The sequence below is a fragment of the Podarcis cretensis genome (assembly GCF_951804945.1).
Source record: "Podarcis cretensis genome assembly, chromosome: 3".
NCBI classification, from domain to species: Eukaryota; Metazoa; Chordata; class Lepidosauria; order Squamata; family Lacertidae; genus Podarcis; species Podarcis cretensis.
The window spans coordinates 35699705-35718640 of record NC_137172.1 but is presented as its reverse complement, the minus strand read 5'-3'; the positions used below and the strand labels follow the sequence as shown (position 1 = coordinate 35718640).

At 44.8% G+C, this 18936-nt stretch overlaps 1 long non-coding RNA gene across 1 annotated transcript in view; it reads right to left on the bottom strand.

Moving 5' to 3' along the window:
* Positions 1-13128: 13128 nt before the first annotated feature.
* The window catches only part of LOC307212273, a 33338-nt gene continuing 27530 nt past the window's right edge, over positions 13129-18936 (bottom strand). Inside the window, exons 2-3 of the long non-coding RNA XR_013836926.1 lie at positions 15377-15538; positions 13129-15280 (exon numbers count right to left, since the gene is read on the bottom strand). This is a non-coding gene — a long non-coding RNA (uncharacterized lncRNA). The remainder of the gene's footprint in view (positions 15281-15376; positions 15539-18936) is intronic.

Here is an 18936-nt window from a genome sequence, read left to right as displayed (position 1 = left end):
ATAGGAATGTACAGAATGTACAGATCTGCACACCCTGTTTGTGACGCAAGGTCCCTGTGCCTCCATTATGGAAAGGCATGAAGTTGTAGAGGTGCCCATGTTTACTAAACCGTTTGGCTTTCCATCTTATTTGGAGGCTGGAAAACAAGGACAAGTTATTGCTGGCATGTCAATGAACTGGGAAAATGTAATCAGGCAGTACCTTCGAGCTATTAGGCACAGTACAGAGCAAGATAAAATCACAAATCAAGAAATTCTGCACTGAGATTGCACAACTAAAGAAGGGTTTATTCTTTATTTTTTAAAATCGCTTTGTTGGGCTTTACATGCCCCTTGCGTTGGGGACGTCATCCTTCGATCGGTGAAAGGCAGACACTAGAGACATGTTTGCTGCTTAGTGGGTTTGTACTGGGCAGAAGACCAACAGAGGAAAGAGATTCAGAGATGTATTGTACAGGACCTCACCCAACATGACATCAGTATCACCATGTGGGAAAGGGACAGAATAGTTAACTAACATGTGGTGCAGAGAAGCATGAGAATGGGTTGAGCCTGAAGTGCTTCCCAGTGAAGTACAGTAATGCTGGATTAGAAGCCAAACAGACACCCCTCTTGTGGAGATACTTGACTTTGTTGGAAACTCTGAAGCAGCCTTCCCCAACCAGGTGCTCTCCTGAAGTTTTGGGCTTCAGCTTCTGTCAGCACACACTGGCTGGAGCTGGTGGGTGTTAGAGTCCATGAGCCTAGGGAAGGATGCTCTAAGGCAGGCGCCACCAAACTCGGCCCTCCAGATGTTTGGGGACTACAATTCCCATCATCCCTGACCACTGCTCCTGTTAGCTAGGGATGATGGGAGTTGTAGTCCCAAAACATCTGGAGGGCCAAGTTTGGGGGTGCCTGCTGTGAGGACTTCACCTTAGTCCCAGAGTTGGATGGGGAGGTACATTTACTGCGTTGTGTGTGTGTGTGTGTGTGTTGCTGAGTGTTGTTGTTATGGAGGCACCATTAGGCACCTCCCCTGGGCATAAACTGGTTTGGGGCACTAAATGGGCATCAAAGATCATGTTGACAGTTATTTAAAATAATATTCAATTATTCCATGCTTTCTTCTTGTTTTCAGCAGCCAAAACCAGCTTGCTTGCAGGCTTTCTGAGAATGCCAAAGGCAGGCAGAGATACACTGTTGTGACTTCTATTTTGTCCTGAGTCTGCAGCCCAACACAGCAAAGCACACCCAGCCCCTGCTGAAGGAGGGAGGGGAAGGAGGAGACATGTGACATCAACCAACCAGCTGGAAGGGCTGTTTTGTCACTCTAGCTCACAACCAGTGGCTCTTAGCCTTCAGTTCCTCCAGCTATATCTCTTTCCACTATCCCCAGGTGTTTTCAGACTCCAGTTCCCATCAGTCCCAGCCAATATGGCTACAGTCAGGGATTATGGGAACTGTAGTCCTATATCTGGAAGACCACAGATTCCCCACCCCTTCCTTAGGGACTGTGCATTCTGAAATAACAAGAGGAATGTAATTCAGGGAGCACAAGTGCTTTGTTCAGTTTCTGGTCCCGTCCGGAGGTGGCCCTACATTTTCTTATCAAATAACATTGCATTGTTACAAACAGAATAAAGAAAATCCACTAATTTGAACTGCCCTATTAAGGGTCAGATCACTGGCCCATCTACCCTAGTGCTGCCCACTGTGGTTAGAAGTGTATCTTCAGAGACATACATACTAAATCTGGTGGAAGTGTCCCCCCCCCCCCAATATCTTGACAGAAAACAAATTCTGCAGGATGTCACAACTGTGAGTCAAAACCACAGTTTTGACAGCCTTCCCCTGCATTGCGCCCTGTAGATGTTGTGGGACTACAAGTCCCATCATCCTGGACCATAGGCCATGCTATGCTAAATGGGGATGATGGAGGTTGTAGCTGGGGATATAAGCGAATCTGTCTATTTCAATTTCTCTCCATTTCCAATCTTAAATTCAGCTCTCCACATTTCTGCATCAGTCTGCAATTTATTTATTTATTTTTAAAAAGTCCTCATGAAAATTCATCAGTGAATTTCTCCTAATGCACACGTGCTTGTGTACAATTTTGCCTAATATTTGTGTTTTTATTTTTTAAAAAAATAATTTTTATTAACCGGCCAATCAAATCAAATTAAATCACATCACATAAATTCCGAATTACAAAGCCAAATTTTAAATTTTGTTGGGGGGACCCATATTTCAAGATCTGAAGGGGGATTCTGATCATCTTCTTGCTACTGCGTTAATGTCCAAATCAGTCCAAATCAATCCAAACAGAGTTCATAATTCTATCCAGTCTTATCTTGCTGTTTCCACATCACATCTTGTTCATATATTTTCTCTTTTTTCTTTACGATCTCTTCTGATAGTCTACTTAAGCCGATAAACACCAATAATAATCCTGTGTTAATTTTTCCATTCTTCCAATCCTCAAATCGAGATGGTTTCCATATATCATCGCCTTCATAGATAACATCGCTCTTTCCATCATTAATCTCGCAAAACTGTCGCTCTTAAGTCCCACTGAGGAGTTTCACCCACAATATAAAAACAGCTCTATTTCTCTATTTCTCCTCTCAGACTTAAGTCCTCCGACAGAACTTCCCAATATGGCAACGGCATTTTTAACTGCGTCATTCCAAAGCTCTTATACATTCCACGCTCTTCTTAAAACATGCTTTGGTTCGAAAGTTTATCTCCACACAGCCTTAAATCCACAGCTTAAGTCCTTAAAACGACATTTCTGACTCATGAGGGGAGGGGATTCTTGTTTAATCACATAAGGAAAGAAAGGAAAGTTTTTTTCCCCTCCCCCATCAGTCATTTGCCATACCGAGTCTTGGCGTATCTTCTCATGAAGAAATCTTGGCGTATCTTCTCATGATTTCTCTTGTTCCTCCGACTCGTCTTATTTTATCAGAGATCTCTTCTGTTAGCAGTCTTTACTCCCCATTCTGCCTTGAGATATGTGCATTCCTTCATCCAAATTGTTTCTTTTGAAGTTCTTGCAGCTAGTGGTGCGGATCAGGGACGGCGTCCAGGAGCACCGGAATCCCACAGGAGGGCTTTGTGCCTAGTGCCCCCATCCCCACAAATTCAGGGGTGGTATAGGGCACAGCAGGCAAGGCAGTCCCCCCCCACCATCCTGGGGGGGTAGGGAGGCTAATTACTCCCATCATAGCCTCCAAATTACCTCGTGTGGGTCGGAGAGATGTTATTGTCAGCCATCTTCCGATGCGCCCCCTAGTGGCCCCCCTTCTTGGCCTTTTGGCTAAGATCAAGTGTAGTATCTGTTCTTATCAGTTTAATATTTGTGTTTTTATATTGTAAACTGCCCTGTGATCATCGGATGAAGGGCAGCATAGAAATTTAATTAGTATACACATTTCTGCAAAGCAATTTCCCCTCATATGATGCATTTTTGTATGTTATTTTCACTATTATATGCATTTCTATGCACACTTTACTCCAGGATTTGCACTTTTGTGTGCATTACTTGATTGGAGAACTATAGTGCAAAATTCAGAGAAATGCGAATTTTGAAGGATTGTTCTGTTTTGTTTCACTTATTGCTTCAGAAAGTGAGAATTGAGTAGGTTCACCATAAATGCAACCTGAATCAATTTATTCCGCCATCTGTTATAGTGCAAACTATCTGGAGGGCACCAAATTGTGGAAGGCTGCTTTCGAAGTTGTATTTGTCTCTCTCCACTTATATATGGTACAGCCAAAAAGGAAGACTGAAAGTTTCTTTGAACTGACAGTGAAAGTCAAGAGGTAGTAATGTTTTCCCCTTCTTACAAACAGAGCTGAGTTAGTGCAACAGACTTCCTGATTTTCCTCGGTTAACAGATGTGACGTCTTGAGGTAAACCACACGAAACCTGCAACCATTACTGCTGTGTTGTTTATATGACCTTCCTCTGAAGAAGCTGTAGGGTTGCTTTTCAGCAAAATGTGTACATTTCCCCGAGAACATCATTTCCAGTCATTCAGGGACTGGGCACTGAAAGGAAGAAGAGTCACCGATAATTTAGAAAAAGAGAGAGACTGAGGAAAAAGACGTCAGCAAATTACGATCAAAGGTTCTCTTTTTTTAGTAGTTCATAAAACACAATTATTATGTGGAAAGTCACCGGGGGGGGGGGAGGGTCTTTGAATTTAAAAAGTTCATTTACAAACCATTCTTCATTTAGAGGCATGACCTAAGGAGGATGAATTTTCTCCACTATTTTTGTCTTCAGGGGGAATTTGGGTACCCAAACCCAGCAAGAGAAGGCTGCTCCACATGCTAACTTATATTTTTCAGTTGCATGCCTAAAATATTTATAAGAGTATTAGGGGGTGGGACCCTGCTCACCACCCACCATTACCCTTGTCAAAGCCTCATCTCCTTCCTCCTCACCAAAACTAGCCCCCCCTTACCTTCTTGCCAAAGCCCCCCTCTCCCCCCTCTTAAAGGTAAAGGTAAAGGGACCCCTGACCATTAGGCCCAGTAGTGGCTGACTCTGGGGTTGTGGCGCTCATCTTGCTTTATTGGCCGAGAGAGCTGGCGTACAGCTTCCGGGTCATGTGGTCAGCATGACTAAGCCGCTTCTGGCGAACCAGAGCAGCGCACAGAAACGCCGTTTACCTTCCCGCTGGAGCGGTACCTATTTATCTACTTGCACTTTGACGTGCTTTCGAACTGCTAGGTTGGCAGGAGCAGGGACCGAGCAACGGGAGCTCACCCCATTGTGGGGATTTGAACCGCCGACCTTCTGATCAGTAAGTGGTTTAACCCACAGCGCCACCCATGTCCAAAGCCATCCCTCCCCTCACTCCTTGCCAAAGCTACCCTTCACCTTACATCTCACCCAAACCACCCCAGAGCCCACCAAAATCATTCCACCCCTTCCCCTTAGACCTTTCCAAGCTTCCACTCACTAGCCTGAGCTGCCTGCCAGCCTGGGCTGCCTGGCTTTTCACTTGCCAGCTTGGGCTGCCCACTCATTTCTTTTCTGGCCTGCAACACCGGCCTGCCTCTGTCTCCATTTCCCTTCCCCTTTCCCTCTGACCCTGTTGCAATGGCCCAGCAGCTCTGCAAGCCCAGTTTGTCATCATGCTGTCATTCATTTTGCCACCTGTTGGTGGCCATGCAAACCACAGCATGACGACATCCTTAGGAAAATATGTATTGGGAAAGATATCTAAGAACAGGGCAGAACGTAGCTCAGGAACAGAATGTATTATCTGCATGTTATTGTAAACTGCCTTTAGTTCAGTTCAGGGTAGAAAGGTGAGATATAAATTATATATAAATCCAAGAGGGGAAATTTGCAATAGAGAAGCAGCAGCAGCAGCAGCGGGTAGGAGTGGGCTTGCTTAACTCTTTCTTCACTCACAGCTACTCTGCTTGGAAATTCTCTGTTCTTATCCTGCTGCAAAGTTACGAATACATTTGTATGACCCTGTGTTCCATAGGCAAACATTGGCTTGGGAGAGGGGAGACCATAATGGATTGTCAACTTTCCTGGGCTCAGAATTGATAATGGATAGTGGGGAATTGAATAAATAAAATAATATGTTTCCTGCCAAGTTGGTTTTCAGTGCACCGTAAATTCCCTGTTGCATTCTAGATGAAGAAGCTCACTGCAAAGGCATTTTGAGCCCGAATGGGTTTAAATAGTTTTCACTCGGTGTAAAATAAACAAGCAGACGGAGTCTTAACTTTCTCAGGTTTTTTTAAAAAATAAATCTTAGCTTCCCTCAATGGTAGTCATTGTGGCCAATTCTAATGGGCAGTGTGAAAAGAGACAGCGTGTGCAAATGAGTAGTTCTGGTTCTTCATCCTGAAAGACGTTGCAACTGTAAGATTTGGGGTGGGGAACATGTGGCTCTCCCAATGTTCTTGCAATCTAGTCCACCATCATTCCTGCTCACTGAGAATGCTGGCTGAGGCTGATGGGAATTGCAGTCCAACAATAATCAGGAGGGCCACAGGCTACCCACACCTGCCTAAAATCAAATATTCCCCTCCCCGAGACAAAAATCTAAGGCGAATCAACTGTTGCCTGCAGTTCAGCCCAGCTTATCACTGTTTGGATTGCTTTTTTTAATGGCTGAACTCTCAAGTCAGAGCAAGTTCCAGGTCATCTCAACCTTGTAGCGCTGCCAAGGAGAAGATATGCAGCCTCTCTCTGCTCTGGGTATCTGATAATCTCTAAGCAGTAAAACCAGCCTGGAAGCAGAGAAGCCTAGCCCTGCTTCTGAGCTTGTGGAAAGAGAGTTATGAGAAAAACCTAAGAACATAAGAAGAGTCTGAGTGCTAGGGCATCTGCTCTGCATGCAGAAGGTCGCAGGTTTGATCCCCAGCATCTCCAGGTAGGGTTGGGAGAGACTCCCTGTCTGAAATCCTGGAGAGCTGCTGCCGGCCAATGTAGGCAATACTAAGCTAAATGGACCAAGAGTCTGACTCAGTACAAGGCAGCTGCCTATGTTCCTGTGCATGTGCACATTCAGTGTGTCTGGTGGGTTTTGAGATCCAGTGTGGTGTAGTGGTTAGAGTGTCAGACTAGGACCTGGGGCTCTAGGGTTCAAATCCCCACTCTGCCATGAAGCTCAGTGGGTCAGTCAGTGATGCCTCTCAGATGTTGCTGGACTCTAGCTCCCACCAACCCTAACCTAATCCTCATTTGAGGATTAAATGAGATGGGGGAGAACCATGTACACCACATTGAGCCCCTTGGAGAAAAAAAGGTGGGATATAAATGCAACTAACTAACTAACCAACCAACCAACCAACCAACTAACTAACATCTAAAGTCCATCAAATAAGCAGAGACACATGCAGAGAAACAGGGTATATTCATAGTGTGGGATTTTAAAGCACACACACATTGGTACATCAGCATCTTCTTTGCTGTGCAGCAAACTTCACTCTCGGAAGCCGAGGGAGAACAACCACAAGGAAACAGAAAGCGAGGGCAATAAAGAGAAAGACTCTGACAAGAGAATTTGTTCAGTCCTTATCGGAGTGTATGTCATGTACCAGGCATGCAGAGAATCCCATCTCTCCATCACACACAGATTAATGGTAGGGTTATTGTGTTTTTTAAAAAGGGAACTGCTTTATGAGGGGAAAGTGGTTGAACAAATGCTTGGACAGCTAGCGGCCTTGCTAGACTGAAATGTGTATGGTTAAGGCTCTCGTGGAATACTGAATCAGGCCCAAACTGAATATAATGAGTGATCTCCCAGCATCATTGTCTTTTGCATTACACACACACACAAAAAAAAGCTTCAGGGGAATTGAGTCTGGATCAGGACTGTATAATGGGCCCTGGCCAGAGGGCAAATCCCAACAGAGCTGCTATTACCTGAGAGGGTAAAACACATCATTGTTGTTGTTGTTGTTGTTGCTGCGTTGTTGTTCTGTTGGGCAGCTCCCAACAGAATATTCAAAACATGCTAAAACATCAAACATGAAAAACTTCCCTAAACAGGGCTGCCTTCAGATGTCTTCTAAAAGTCAGGTAGTTGCTTATTTCCTTGACATCTGATGGGAGGGTGTTCCACAGGGAGGGTGCCACTACCAAGAAGGCCCTCTGCCTGATTCCCTGTAGCTTCACTTCCCTCAGGGAGGGAACCGCCAGAAGGCCCTCGGAGCTGGACCTCAGTGTCTGGTGTTTGTTGAGGGTTCCCTCTGTTGTCACCTGGTATGGCCAGGCAAATGCTGGGGCACAAGAGAGCCCAGCAAGGCTGATAGCATCCTTTTTCTCTGTTTCTCCCTCCCACCCCCAATATTTGTACTCAAATTGTTGACAGGCACAGTGAAATAACGTGCCAGCCAAGGCCACAGCAACTACTCATCTTCATTTCCCCACAATGACTGTGGCCCCCAAGTGCGTCAGATCCCAGTGGCCTTCTGGGGGAAAGAAGTTGGCGGGCAGCTGTAGCCTCAGCTGGTGCTTCCCTTTGCAATGTGCTTGCAATTTGCAATCTGATAACAAGGAGCTCCTGCTCACCCATCCTCACCAGAGTGGTCTGCTGTGGGTGGGTGGGGGGCATCGGGACACAATGGCCCTCTAAGTCAAGGTGCTGGCTCTGTGTGAAGGTTGCAGAAGCCAGAGATGCCCAGAGGTTGGGGACAGGGACTGTAGACACGATCCTGCTCCCCCAGTCTTGCCTTCATATTTTCAGTAAACATCAGGTGAGATCGAAGCTATAGTTCATGCAGCCAGTAAATAACTTGATGTTAACTGTGTGACTGCAGTTACAGCAAACACTTTAGTTATGTTACTAAATACAGTGGTACCTCAGGTTAAGAACTTAATTCATTCTGGAGGTCCATTCTTAACCTGAAACTGTTCTTAACCTGAGGTACCACTTTAGCTAATAGGGCCTCCCGCTGCCACTGAGCCGCCGTAGTGCGATTTCTGTTCTCATCCTGAAGTAAAATTCTTAACCCGAGGTACTATTTCTGGGTTAGCGGAGTCTGTAACCTGAAGCGTCTGTAACCCGAGGTACCACTGTACCACTGTAGTAGCCTTGGAGTTGAGCAGCATCAAGAGGTAAGCAGCATCAAGGCCAGAAGGGGTAAGGAGGGGAAGGGAAGTTTAATCCTACCATGGTCGCAATGAATCCAGAATTCATAGGAGGAATGCATCTAGTGGACTAACCCCAGGTGCAGGATATGGGATGGTCCATATATAGCTCCAAAACAGAACAGGTGCTTTTCATGCAGGTATCTTCAGTTAAAAATGAACTCTTTCAGGTAAGGGGTTTAGGAATGCCCACCCCCTCCTTCCACCTGGGGTGTGGAAAGCTACTGCCATTCAAAGGAGAGAGGGGACTAGAAGGTTCTTTCTGATGCTGCTCGATGAATTTCTAGGTGGAATAACTCCCACGAGAAAACTGGATCTGAATATGTAAGTGCAGGTTATCTTCTTCTGCACACGAATATCAAGGAGCTGAACCCAGCGATGTTGTTTTCCAAGGGCTCTGGCAGCAGCTCAAAAAGAAGAGCAAAGACAGCCAGTTCCCATTCACAGGCAAGTCCCTACATTTCCATGGGGTGAACATTACGCTTTAAAAAGTGTGATCCTCACCCCCTCCAGGGCTATTTTGCAAATTGACGACTTCTAATAAACACACATGCACACACACATGCTGCAGATTGCTCAAGTAGGCAAACAAAATGGCAGTGGGTTGTTGTTGTTTTATATACTGTACTTGAATGTTCAGAGCCATGGAGCAAACTGAAGCTGGGATCTAGGTGAAAATTCTGCACAACTGCTGATGTGCCAAGTTGAACTCCGCTTGTATGGTGGGTGGACCAGCCCTGGGAATTGATAAACATCTTATTTTTGTTTCCTGGTGGAGGACTGTAAAAACGGAATGCGGTGTGTGTGTGACTAAGGGCTCGTCCACACCTGCATTTGCCTCATGATTTCCAGGCACAGGCCTGAGTTTTTCTTTTGTTGCCCTGCCTTCCCTGGGAAAACCCACTTTTTTGCCACTGAACAGGAACAAACACCGATTAGGCTTTCTGCGGACTGATGTTTGTTCAAATTCAGTGGTAAACGTGTAGATGAGCCCCAAGTTTGACTTGGACATAAGGCAAGCCCTGCAGGAGCAGAACAAAGGCTTGTGGAGCCCTGAATCCCACGGTGGATAGCCAAGTGTCTCTGGGAAGCCCACAAACAGAACATACTGATGACTCAGCAGCAACCCAATCTTCAATGGCCCTAGATATCTGGTCTGCAGCGGCCTATTGTATTGGGAAGGGTGTATAAGCTGTGGTCCTCTAGATGCTGTTGAACTCCAACTCCCATCAGTCCCAGCCAGCATGGTCAATGGTCAGGGATGGTGGGAGCTAGAGTCCAGCAACATCTGGAGGGCCACATGTTCGCCATTCGTGGATTACAGGGAGAAAACAAAAAGTTCCTGCATTATCTGGAGATAGAGCAAAGGTTGCATGCTGAGCTTCCTCTTAAACTCCTCCCCCTCTTGACTCTATTTTGGCTTCTTTTCCCTTACACGGTTACTTGGCTTTATTATGTCGCTGCTTACTATGTTATCTGGATTGGTTATTTTCTAATGTGTCTTTTTTTGGTTGTTAGTGGCCTTGGGCATTTTTTCTTCTTCTTCTTCTGGAAAGTTGGAATAAAAATGTAACAGATCTGTAATGAACCAATCAGAATGGTGGGAACTAGTAAGAAAGTGGAGCAAAATTGCTTACTTCATTGATTGACAGCACATTGGCATCCTTTGCAAGTCATGAAAAGGCCTTTCCCCAAAGCAACTTGATCCAGCCGTTTTACAGCGGAGGCTGGCTGGAAATCTATGGGCAGGCTTGGGAATTTTGCTTATACAGGCTTTTCTTGACTAAATTTGAGGTTCCTTTTCAGATCCCTTCAGACTTTGTGGAGTCGACAGGACTGGGATTTCAGTTTGTCATCTACCTGTCTTGGCCTGTGCCTGCATCATCACTCTTGTCAGTTTTTAGTGTCTTGCTGGCTGAAATAATTGTGTGTTCTCCGTCCACAGGTGGTCCCCCCCCCCCCGGGAATTGCATGCAACTCTCAACTTCTGCCATTCTGTTCATGCACTTTTCTAATGAGTTACATGCAGTGTGTATAATAATAATAATAATAATAATAATAATAATAATAATAATGGGGAAGAGAGGGAGGAGAGATCCTGAAGTACCCCAAGATGTCAGTGTATTGTGTGTGATTTTGAGGGGATGAGAACGCAGACAGTGTTCAGGATCACGGTGTAGCAGATCCTGAATCCAGATTTTATGTTTTTTAATAGCAGAGAATATTAGCACCTTTTCCAGAGAGTGTAAAGAAGGAAGGATGAGATAGGAAGCACCACACAAGATTATTATTTCTTTGCACTGATTACGTAGGAACATTTGTACCTATTCAATAAGAAGCAAGATTTTCCATGCAAAAAATAGATCGTTGAGGACAGTCACAGATCATGAAATGCAAGTTGGTCTGTATTCTCCTCCTTGTAAATATTACTACAGCAAATCATGTGAAGAATGTGTGGTGTGGTCACTACCATATGTAGTATGGTGCTCAGACCAAGAAATCATAGGATCATATAATTTTAGAATTGGAACTTCCAAGAGATCTTGGGGGGTCATCTAGTCCAGCCCCCTAATGTAGGGTACAACTATAGCGACCATTAGGGGTGCCATATTTTGAAGAGCAAGAAAGAAGAAGCTATGACGGCCATTCAAAGCAAATAAATGCAATTTGTCTCAAATTTTACCCCTGCAAAAGAGGATATGTCCTGGAAAAAAAGAGGAGCCATGGCAACCATGTCAGATGGCTATGCAGCTTCTGCTTCAAAGCCTGTCATAAAGAAAAGTGCATCACCTCCAGGGGCGGTCTGCTCTGCTGTGAAACAGCTTTTAGCATTAGGAAGCTTGTCTTGATGAGGGACGCAGGTGGCGCTGTGGGTTAAAGCCTCAGCGCCTAGGGCTTGCCGATCGAAAGGTCGGCGGTTCGAATCCCTGCGGCGGGGTGCGCTCCCGCTGCTCGGTCCCAGCGCCTGCCAACCTAGCAGTTCGAAAGCACCTCCGGGTGCAAGTAGATAAATAGGGACCGCTTGCCAGCGGGAAGGTAAACGGCGTTTCCGTGTGCGGCTCTGGCTCGCCAGAGCAGCAATGTCACGCTGGCCACGTGACCCGGAAGTGTCTCCGGACAGCGCTGGCCCCTGGCCTCTTAAGTGAGATGGGCGCACAACCCCAGAGTCTGTCAAGACTGGCCCGTACGGGCAGGGGTACCTTTACCTTTACCTTTACCTTGATGTTTAGCAGAAATCCACTCTCTTGCCACTTCCGTCTGGTAATTCTTGTCTTGCCTGCTGAAGCTATGAGGTCTTGGCATCTTTGGCATGAGCCTAGACTTTAGATATTTGAAGAAGGCTATCTCTCTTTAATCTTATCTTCTCTGCATTAAGCATGCCCAGCTGCTCCTATCAATTTCTATTAGGACTTGGATTACAGATGCCTCGTCATCCTTGGACCTTGTCCAGTTTTTCAATGTCCTTCTTAAAATGTGATACCCAGAGCTGGACACTACACTCCCAAGGCTAGCACAAAACAGAACCAGCACTTCTCATAATTTGGTTGCTATGCTACTGTTAATACACCTAAGATTGCATTAGCATTCTTTGCAGTAGCATCACACTTCTTGCTCATTGTTCAGCTATTTATCAACTTTGATCCAAGCTTTGTAACTGGATATGTGTGAAGGAGCAGTTATTTTTACTGTTATAATATTGAAAAGGAATTCTTAAAACTCTAAATCATTATAGCTGTGTGGAACACGTTAAGCACACAGGAATAGGAAAGAAATGTTTTCCTAACCTTTTCCAAGTTTTTATAAACAGTTGTATAAAGCCACGTAATAGTTATATAAATCTATAAATTATGAGTATTGTCTGTTTTATATATTTATTGTCTGGGGGTTTTTTTTGTGTGTGTGTATTCTCTGCCTTATACTTCTACACCAGTTTTTTCTTTCATAGAATAGGTGAGAGTCATTTGGTGATAGCAGTGGGAAACTTTAATCTGCAACACAGATGCATACTCAATATTCTTAGGTAGTATATCTTGATGGACTCATTGGGAGCAGCAGATTAAGCACTAAATTGGCAACCAAAACAGCAGCCAAATTTGCTCTTTGAACAGTAGCAATTCCAGTGTTTAATTCAATTACAGGGCAGTAAGACGCAGGTGGCGCTGTGGGTTAAAGCCTCAGCGCCTAGGACTTGCCGATCGAAAGGTCGGCGGTTCGAATCCCTGCGGCGGGGTGCGCTCCCGCTGCTCGGTCCCAGCGCCTGCCAACCTAGCAGTTCGAAAGCACCTCCGGGTGCAAGTAGATAAATAGGGACCGCTTACCAGCGGGAAGGTAAACGGCGTTTCCGTGTGCGGCTCTGGCTTGCCAGAGCAGCGATGTCACGCTGGCCACGTGACCCGGAAGTGTCTCCGGACAGCGCTGGCCCCTGGCCTCTTAAGTGAGATGGGCGCACAACCCCAGAGTCTGTCAAGACTGGCCCGTACGGGCAGGGGTACCTTTACCTTTACCTTTAAGAAAAATTACAAAGGCAATTACTTCAGAGATCCCCTGACATCATCATAAGCAACCTGGCACCATCATAAGCAGCAATTGGACACATTTGTGCGAGGAAATATATTTTCTATGATCACAGAAATCCTTGCAGATGTGAAACAACTAGTAGAAAGAAAACACAGCAAACAAGTTCATTCTCATGACTGAGTTATCTACACCCCCGCATTTCATCGCTCCCAAGAAATGACTTTCCTTCGTGGAGACAACACCTTAATAACAACGGCAACCTTGTCCTCAAAAGTGAAAAACAGCTACAGGTAGGACTGCAAAGAATTGTCCCACAAAACCCAGAGTAAGCCAAAGATAAGCAGTATGGATTATGCTTCACAATACCTGTATTCATTTAAATGCTGCTACTGTGTTGGCAAGTTATGATGCTTTTGACTGTGAATTCAGCTCTTCCCCCGAGATCTGTTGTTAAGTGCACTCTCCAAATTTTTGGTTTAGCTCTACTGAGGAAATAAAATTAAGACAATGCAGCAGATTTGGCCAGCCTGGTATGCACCAGATGTTTGGGTTTTTTTTTAGCTTTTAATATTTAATAGACTATTGTATTTTTTAAATTTAATTTATTTAACATAATTATTACAAAATATAAGCAAAATATTGCAAATACATACATACATGTATACATATTTCAGATAAGCACACAGAACAAAAGAGAAAAAAGAAAGAAATGAAGAAAGAAAAAGAAAAAAATAAAGAAAAGAAGAAAAGTTAGAAGAATTTCTTCCAAATTTATTCTACAAATATCTCAATAATAAAATTTCTTTGATTGACTTCCATCGCTTACACTGCGCTTCCTATATAAATTTTAAGCAAGATTGTATCTGTTATTCTGTATTTTTCCCATACAATCTCACACGAATATTCTAATCAACAAGTTTCTAAATCTTCAGATGTTTTGGACTACAATTTCTATTGGGCCTGATGGGAATGGTAGTCCAAAACATCTGAAGGGCACCCACTCCCTCCAAGAAAGATCATCATAGGAAGGGAAAAACCAATCTTCTCCCCCTCCATCAGCAGACTGGGTTGCAGCCGCAGGGAGATTCCCTTTCCCTTCCACAAAAAAGACCCTGCTGCAACCTCCATTAACCCTGGGATTGTGGAACCAAAGGGGAAAGGACTCTGGCCCCATCCATTGGCCAAATGAACAAGGGCCTCCACCTGCTATTCAAGGAAGGCCATCAGCACAGAAAGCCTGGCCTCCCACTGTACCTCAGCTGTTTCTCAGAACTGATGCCACTCTAACTTTTTCTTCCACTCCCCTTAGCTTGTATGTCATATTTTTTGTATGCCTGATGGCATGACCTCTCCCTCTTTCTCTGGCTGTGTAGCACACTATACATTTAAGCACATTATTTCCCCGAAAGAAGCTTGGGAACTGTAGTGTGTCAAACTACAGTTCCCTGGCTTCTTTGGGTCAAGTTATGTGCTTTAAATGCATGGTATGTATGTAGCTATAGTCTCATCCCCATCTCCTTTTCTTGATTGCAGGACTTCTCTCCCCCTGCCCCTCAGGGGGAAAATAATTTTCTAACAAGCAGGATTAAAAAATAGTAAGCAAATAAATAAACATATCCTGAGTTTCCAGTCTGTTAAAAATACAAATAACAATGGCTTATCCAATTATGGGTAGTTTTAATTTTTTATTGCTTGTGGGTGAGCTAAGGCTTGCAAAGTAGCTATATAGCATTTAAAAGTGCTATATAATATAAAGTTTGATTAATGACTCCTGATGTTTGCAGGCATCCACCTCCCATTTTGAATGTTTAGCTCCAAGTCTGGGTTTAGCGTTAGTTGTTATCTAACCACCTCATGGAAACTGCTGGGCTCTCTGGAAGGATCAGGACCAGCGGAAGGTGTCTTGGTTTGTGAGGAACAAGGTCAGAACCAGACTGAAAGAAAATTGGCTTGGTCTGCTTTTCGGAAACCCGGTACCGCAGGAGCTAAGATGTGCAGACGTTACGGTTAAGCTGGCTTGTAGATTTGAGGAGGCTTGTGGGAGTGGGGAGGCCAGTTAGGGGAAGGGTTACAGCCAGAAATTCCCTGAGCCTGCTTCGTACACAAATAGATGCCGCCGCGAAGCACCGTCAGTCATGCTGCATTTATCTGAATAATGGGAGAAAGAGAAAAGGGAACAGAAGTCTTTGCCAGGAGCGAACAAAGTGGGCATGCCTCTTAAATAATTACCCCAGGACTGATTACCTTTCCAAGTAATTAAACATTATGAAAGGTTATTAACGTGCTGATAATAGACAGCTTTGAAAATTGCCAGCGCAGCGTGAGGGAGCAGCAGACAACCACATGGCTGAGAACAGGTTTCTGTAGCCTCGTGAAGGCCTCAGACTTCTCATTGTCAAGCAGCTCCTGCAGAAAAAGAGGTGGGGAGAAAGGAAATAAAAGGCCTGTTCCTGTTAAAGGAGCAAAAAGAGAGAACCGTGTGTGTGTGTGTGTGTGTGTATGCACGCGCTTTCAGTCCATGAAAGTGGCATAGCGGGGTTGAAAATTGCATGGAGACAGCAGGGGGAGAGGAGGGAGGTGTAGATGTTCCATAAAACAGAAAGCCTCACCCACAGACATGGAGCGATCTAAATTATGCCTCTCTGAACCAGCCTGGCCAATTTGTGCCTGGGGCGGGTTAACTCCAGCGCAGGGCCAGCCAAGCAGGTGTTCACCAGCTTTTTAATTCCAGAGGAAGGTGTGTTGGTGGTGGAGGTGGTGATGGAAGCTGCCTCCTGTCCTCTTCTCTCTTTTTTTAGGGTTTGTTCAGCTTCCCACAAGCTTCCGGGTATTGTTTATTAATTAAAGGTATATCCCACCCTTTCTCCCAAAAGAGCCCAGGATGGGAAAAGACAAGTGGTAAAACAATTACTAGAAGGAGGAGGAGAAAGAGGAGAAGGAGAAGGAGAAGGAGAAGGAGAAGGAGAAGGACAGATGTAGACTGGGAAAGATCTCAGCCTTAAAATCTTGTTGAAAGAAGAAGGTCTTCAGTGGGTGCTGAAAAGACAACAGATATGGTGCCTGTCTTAATATTCAAGGAAAGGGGGGTTCTAAAAGCCTCAGCGCCTAGGGCTTGCCGATCGGAAGGTCAGCGGTTCGAATCCCTGCGGCGGGGTGCGCTCCCGCTGCTCAGTCCCAGCGCCTGCCAACCTAGCAGTTCGAAAGCACCTCCGGGTGCAAGTAGATAAATAGGGACCGCTTACCAGCGGGAAGGTAAACGACGTTTCCGTGTGCAGCTCTGGCTCGCCAGAGCAGCGATGTCACGCTGGCCACGTGACCTGGAAGTGTCTCCGGACAGCGCTGGCCCCTGGCCTCTTAAGTGAGATGGGCGCACAACCCCAGAGTCTGTCAAGACTGGCCCGTACGGGCAGGGGTACCTTTACCTTTACTAAGGAGGAGGTGCCACAACACTAAAGACCTGGTCCCTATGTTGTGCGAAACATACGTCCTGATAAGATGGTACCTTCAGGAGCCCCTCATCTGCACAGTGCTTTGACCAATTGGGTTTGTAGCAATCTTTCAGGCCTCTGGTCCCAAGCTGTATAGGGCAAAGCCAGCATCTGAAGCCTAGACTGGTGGCTAATTGGCAGCAGAGGATGAAGTGTGATGGTTGTCTATTTTGTTCCTTCATTTCAAGAATGGACTGAAAAGTGGGTTGGTGGAAGAGTACTTCCTCTGTCATGTACCTCCGTTTTCCCCAGTAGCAACGCAGCAATTGAGCTGGCCTTGTCTTTGTAGAAGGTGAGATGTGATGCAGGCCCATGTGGGCTTACCTTGTGGCATCAGTGGTGCCTGCGGTGGCTCTGAGAAGTACAGGGTAGGTGGATGTAGCCACCATTTTAATCTCGCACAGCGCTGCCATGACACAGCATTCCTCTGTGGCATTATGGGGTCTTAACATGGCAGCTAGATTGTTTTAAAGGAAGTCCAAGCCCCTGCCAAGTGCTGAAGTCATTTCTGGCAAAGTCCTGAACTGTAACTTTCAAAGTTGAATAGAAGAGTGTTTTCAGGCAGGTTCAATTTGTCACGGAGGAGTAAAAGAAGTTCAAAATCCCCTCTCCTACACAACTATGTAAGGTTCAGGAGCCCTGCCTACATTTGTATCTGGCCATCTTCTCTAGTGCTTTTCGCCACTCCCTTACTTAAGAAGTGGGAAAATAACCTCAAACAAATAAGAATATAATGGTGTGGTTACCACTGGTTCAACCCACTTTAAGTCAATGTGGGTCACTAGCATATAGAATAAGAGAACAAGACGAACATATGCTTAAAGAAGATTGGAAAATGTTTATTGAATATATTGGGGGGTTATATACACTTGAAAACATTGGCAGCATTAAGATAAATTCAACAGTGTTGAATTTTTTCATGTTTTGATGGATGTAATAATGGAATACTGAATGATTTAGTTTATGTAAGGATTTATGTTGTGCAAAATGAACCATGGAACGAGAAGAAAGGAGATCATTGATATTTTAAGGATGTTTAAATGAATATTCTAAAATGTAAAACAGAAAATTTAATAGAAATTATTAAATAATAATAATAAGTCAATGTGAGTCCACCAGTTTGAAAGCCCTTTTGCTTATGGATGTGATAGCAGATTCCTCCTTGCAGGATGGGTGGAAGTCAGACAGAATCTTTGTGCTGTCACAGATTCAATAGGTGGGTTTTCTTTTCTAGCTTTCTAAGAACGTAATATAGACATTTTGCTGTGATTGTTTCATACATCCAGTGCAGTAGACAGTTGGAGTTGGCACCTTGCATTTCCAGTTTACATGACATTTGCAAGATGAATGGTGAGATTCTAGGCAAATCTATATAACCTGTGGGTCTGGCTAGTGTCTCGCCAGCGGCAGCATAAATCTGAAACTCTTCGACCGCAGCCAGAATGAGTGAGAGCGCCTATGTAACTTGAGAACCAAATTGCAGAGCATGAGAACAAGTGCATATACCTGTGTATTACAAATCCAAGTAACTATACAGGTGTAGGAATGGGATTGAAGGCATCTGAGGCACCTGAGGTCCAGCTTTTCTGATCTCCTCAGATTGCTCCACAGGGCCAGATTTAGATGCAGGAAAGCTGGGAGACTGCCTGGGTTGTAAGAGCCAGGATGTGCCAGTCACAAGCCAGCCATCCACTCAACACCTGGGGAAAAAAATGTACCAACTTCACTTGTAGAGTTGGCTCTATAGTGCCAATGCAGGGATGTGGCCTTCCAGATATGGTTGGACTACACAACCTTAATGGCTGACCATTGGCCAGGCTGGCTGGGGCTGATGGGAATTGGAGTCCAACAACAACTGGAGCCATTGGTTGGTTCCCCAGCCTCATGCTAACTTTCCCTTTACATTCATGGGAAGGGGGTGCAGTCTTGGCTACTGCATGCCACCCAAGGAATCTATATCATGAGGCAATGAGTAAATATAAATAATACATAATAGCTACAGAAGAATTTTGGAGTGCAAAAGATGGAAATATTGAGCTACAATACCAAGAAACATGGCACTTCTGTCTAAAGCACAAGTGGAGTATGCTGATTTTAAGGATCCTTTTCATTTTGCTGCTACCTTACAACAGGCTTCATTGTATTAAATCCTACAGTCTCCTCCAGGTGCCGTTGTAAATGGATTTCTCAGCTATTAATCAATATAATTTGCCAGAAGAAATAAGTTTTGTTTACTAGCAACCGTCCCCTGGGTCTATGTGTCAAATTTTCTCCTGTCAACTAGGAATCAGGAAAAAAAAATGTTGTTTTTTGTTT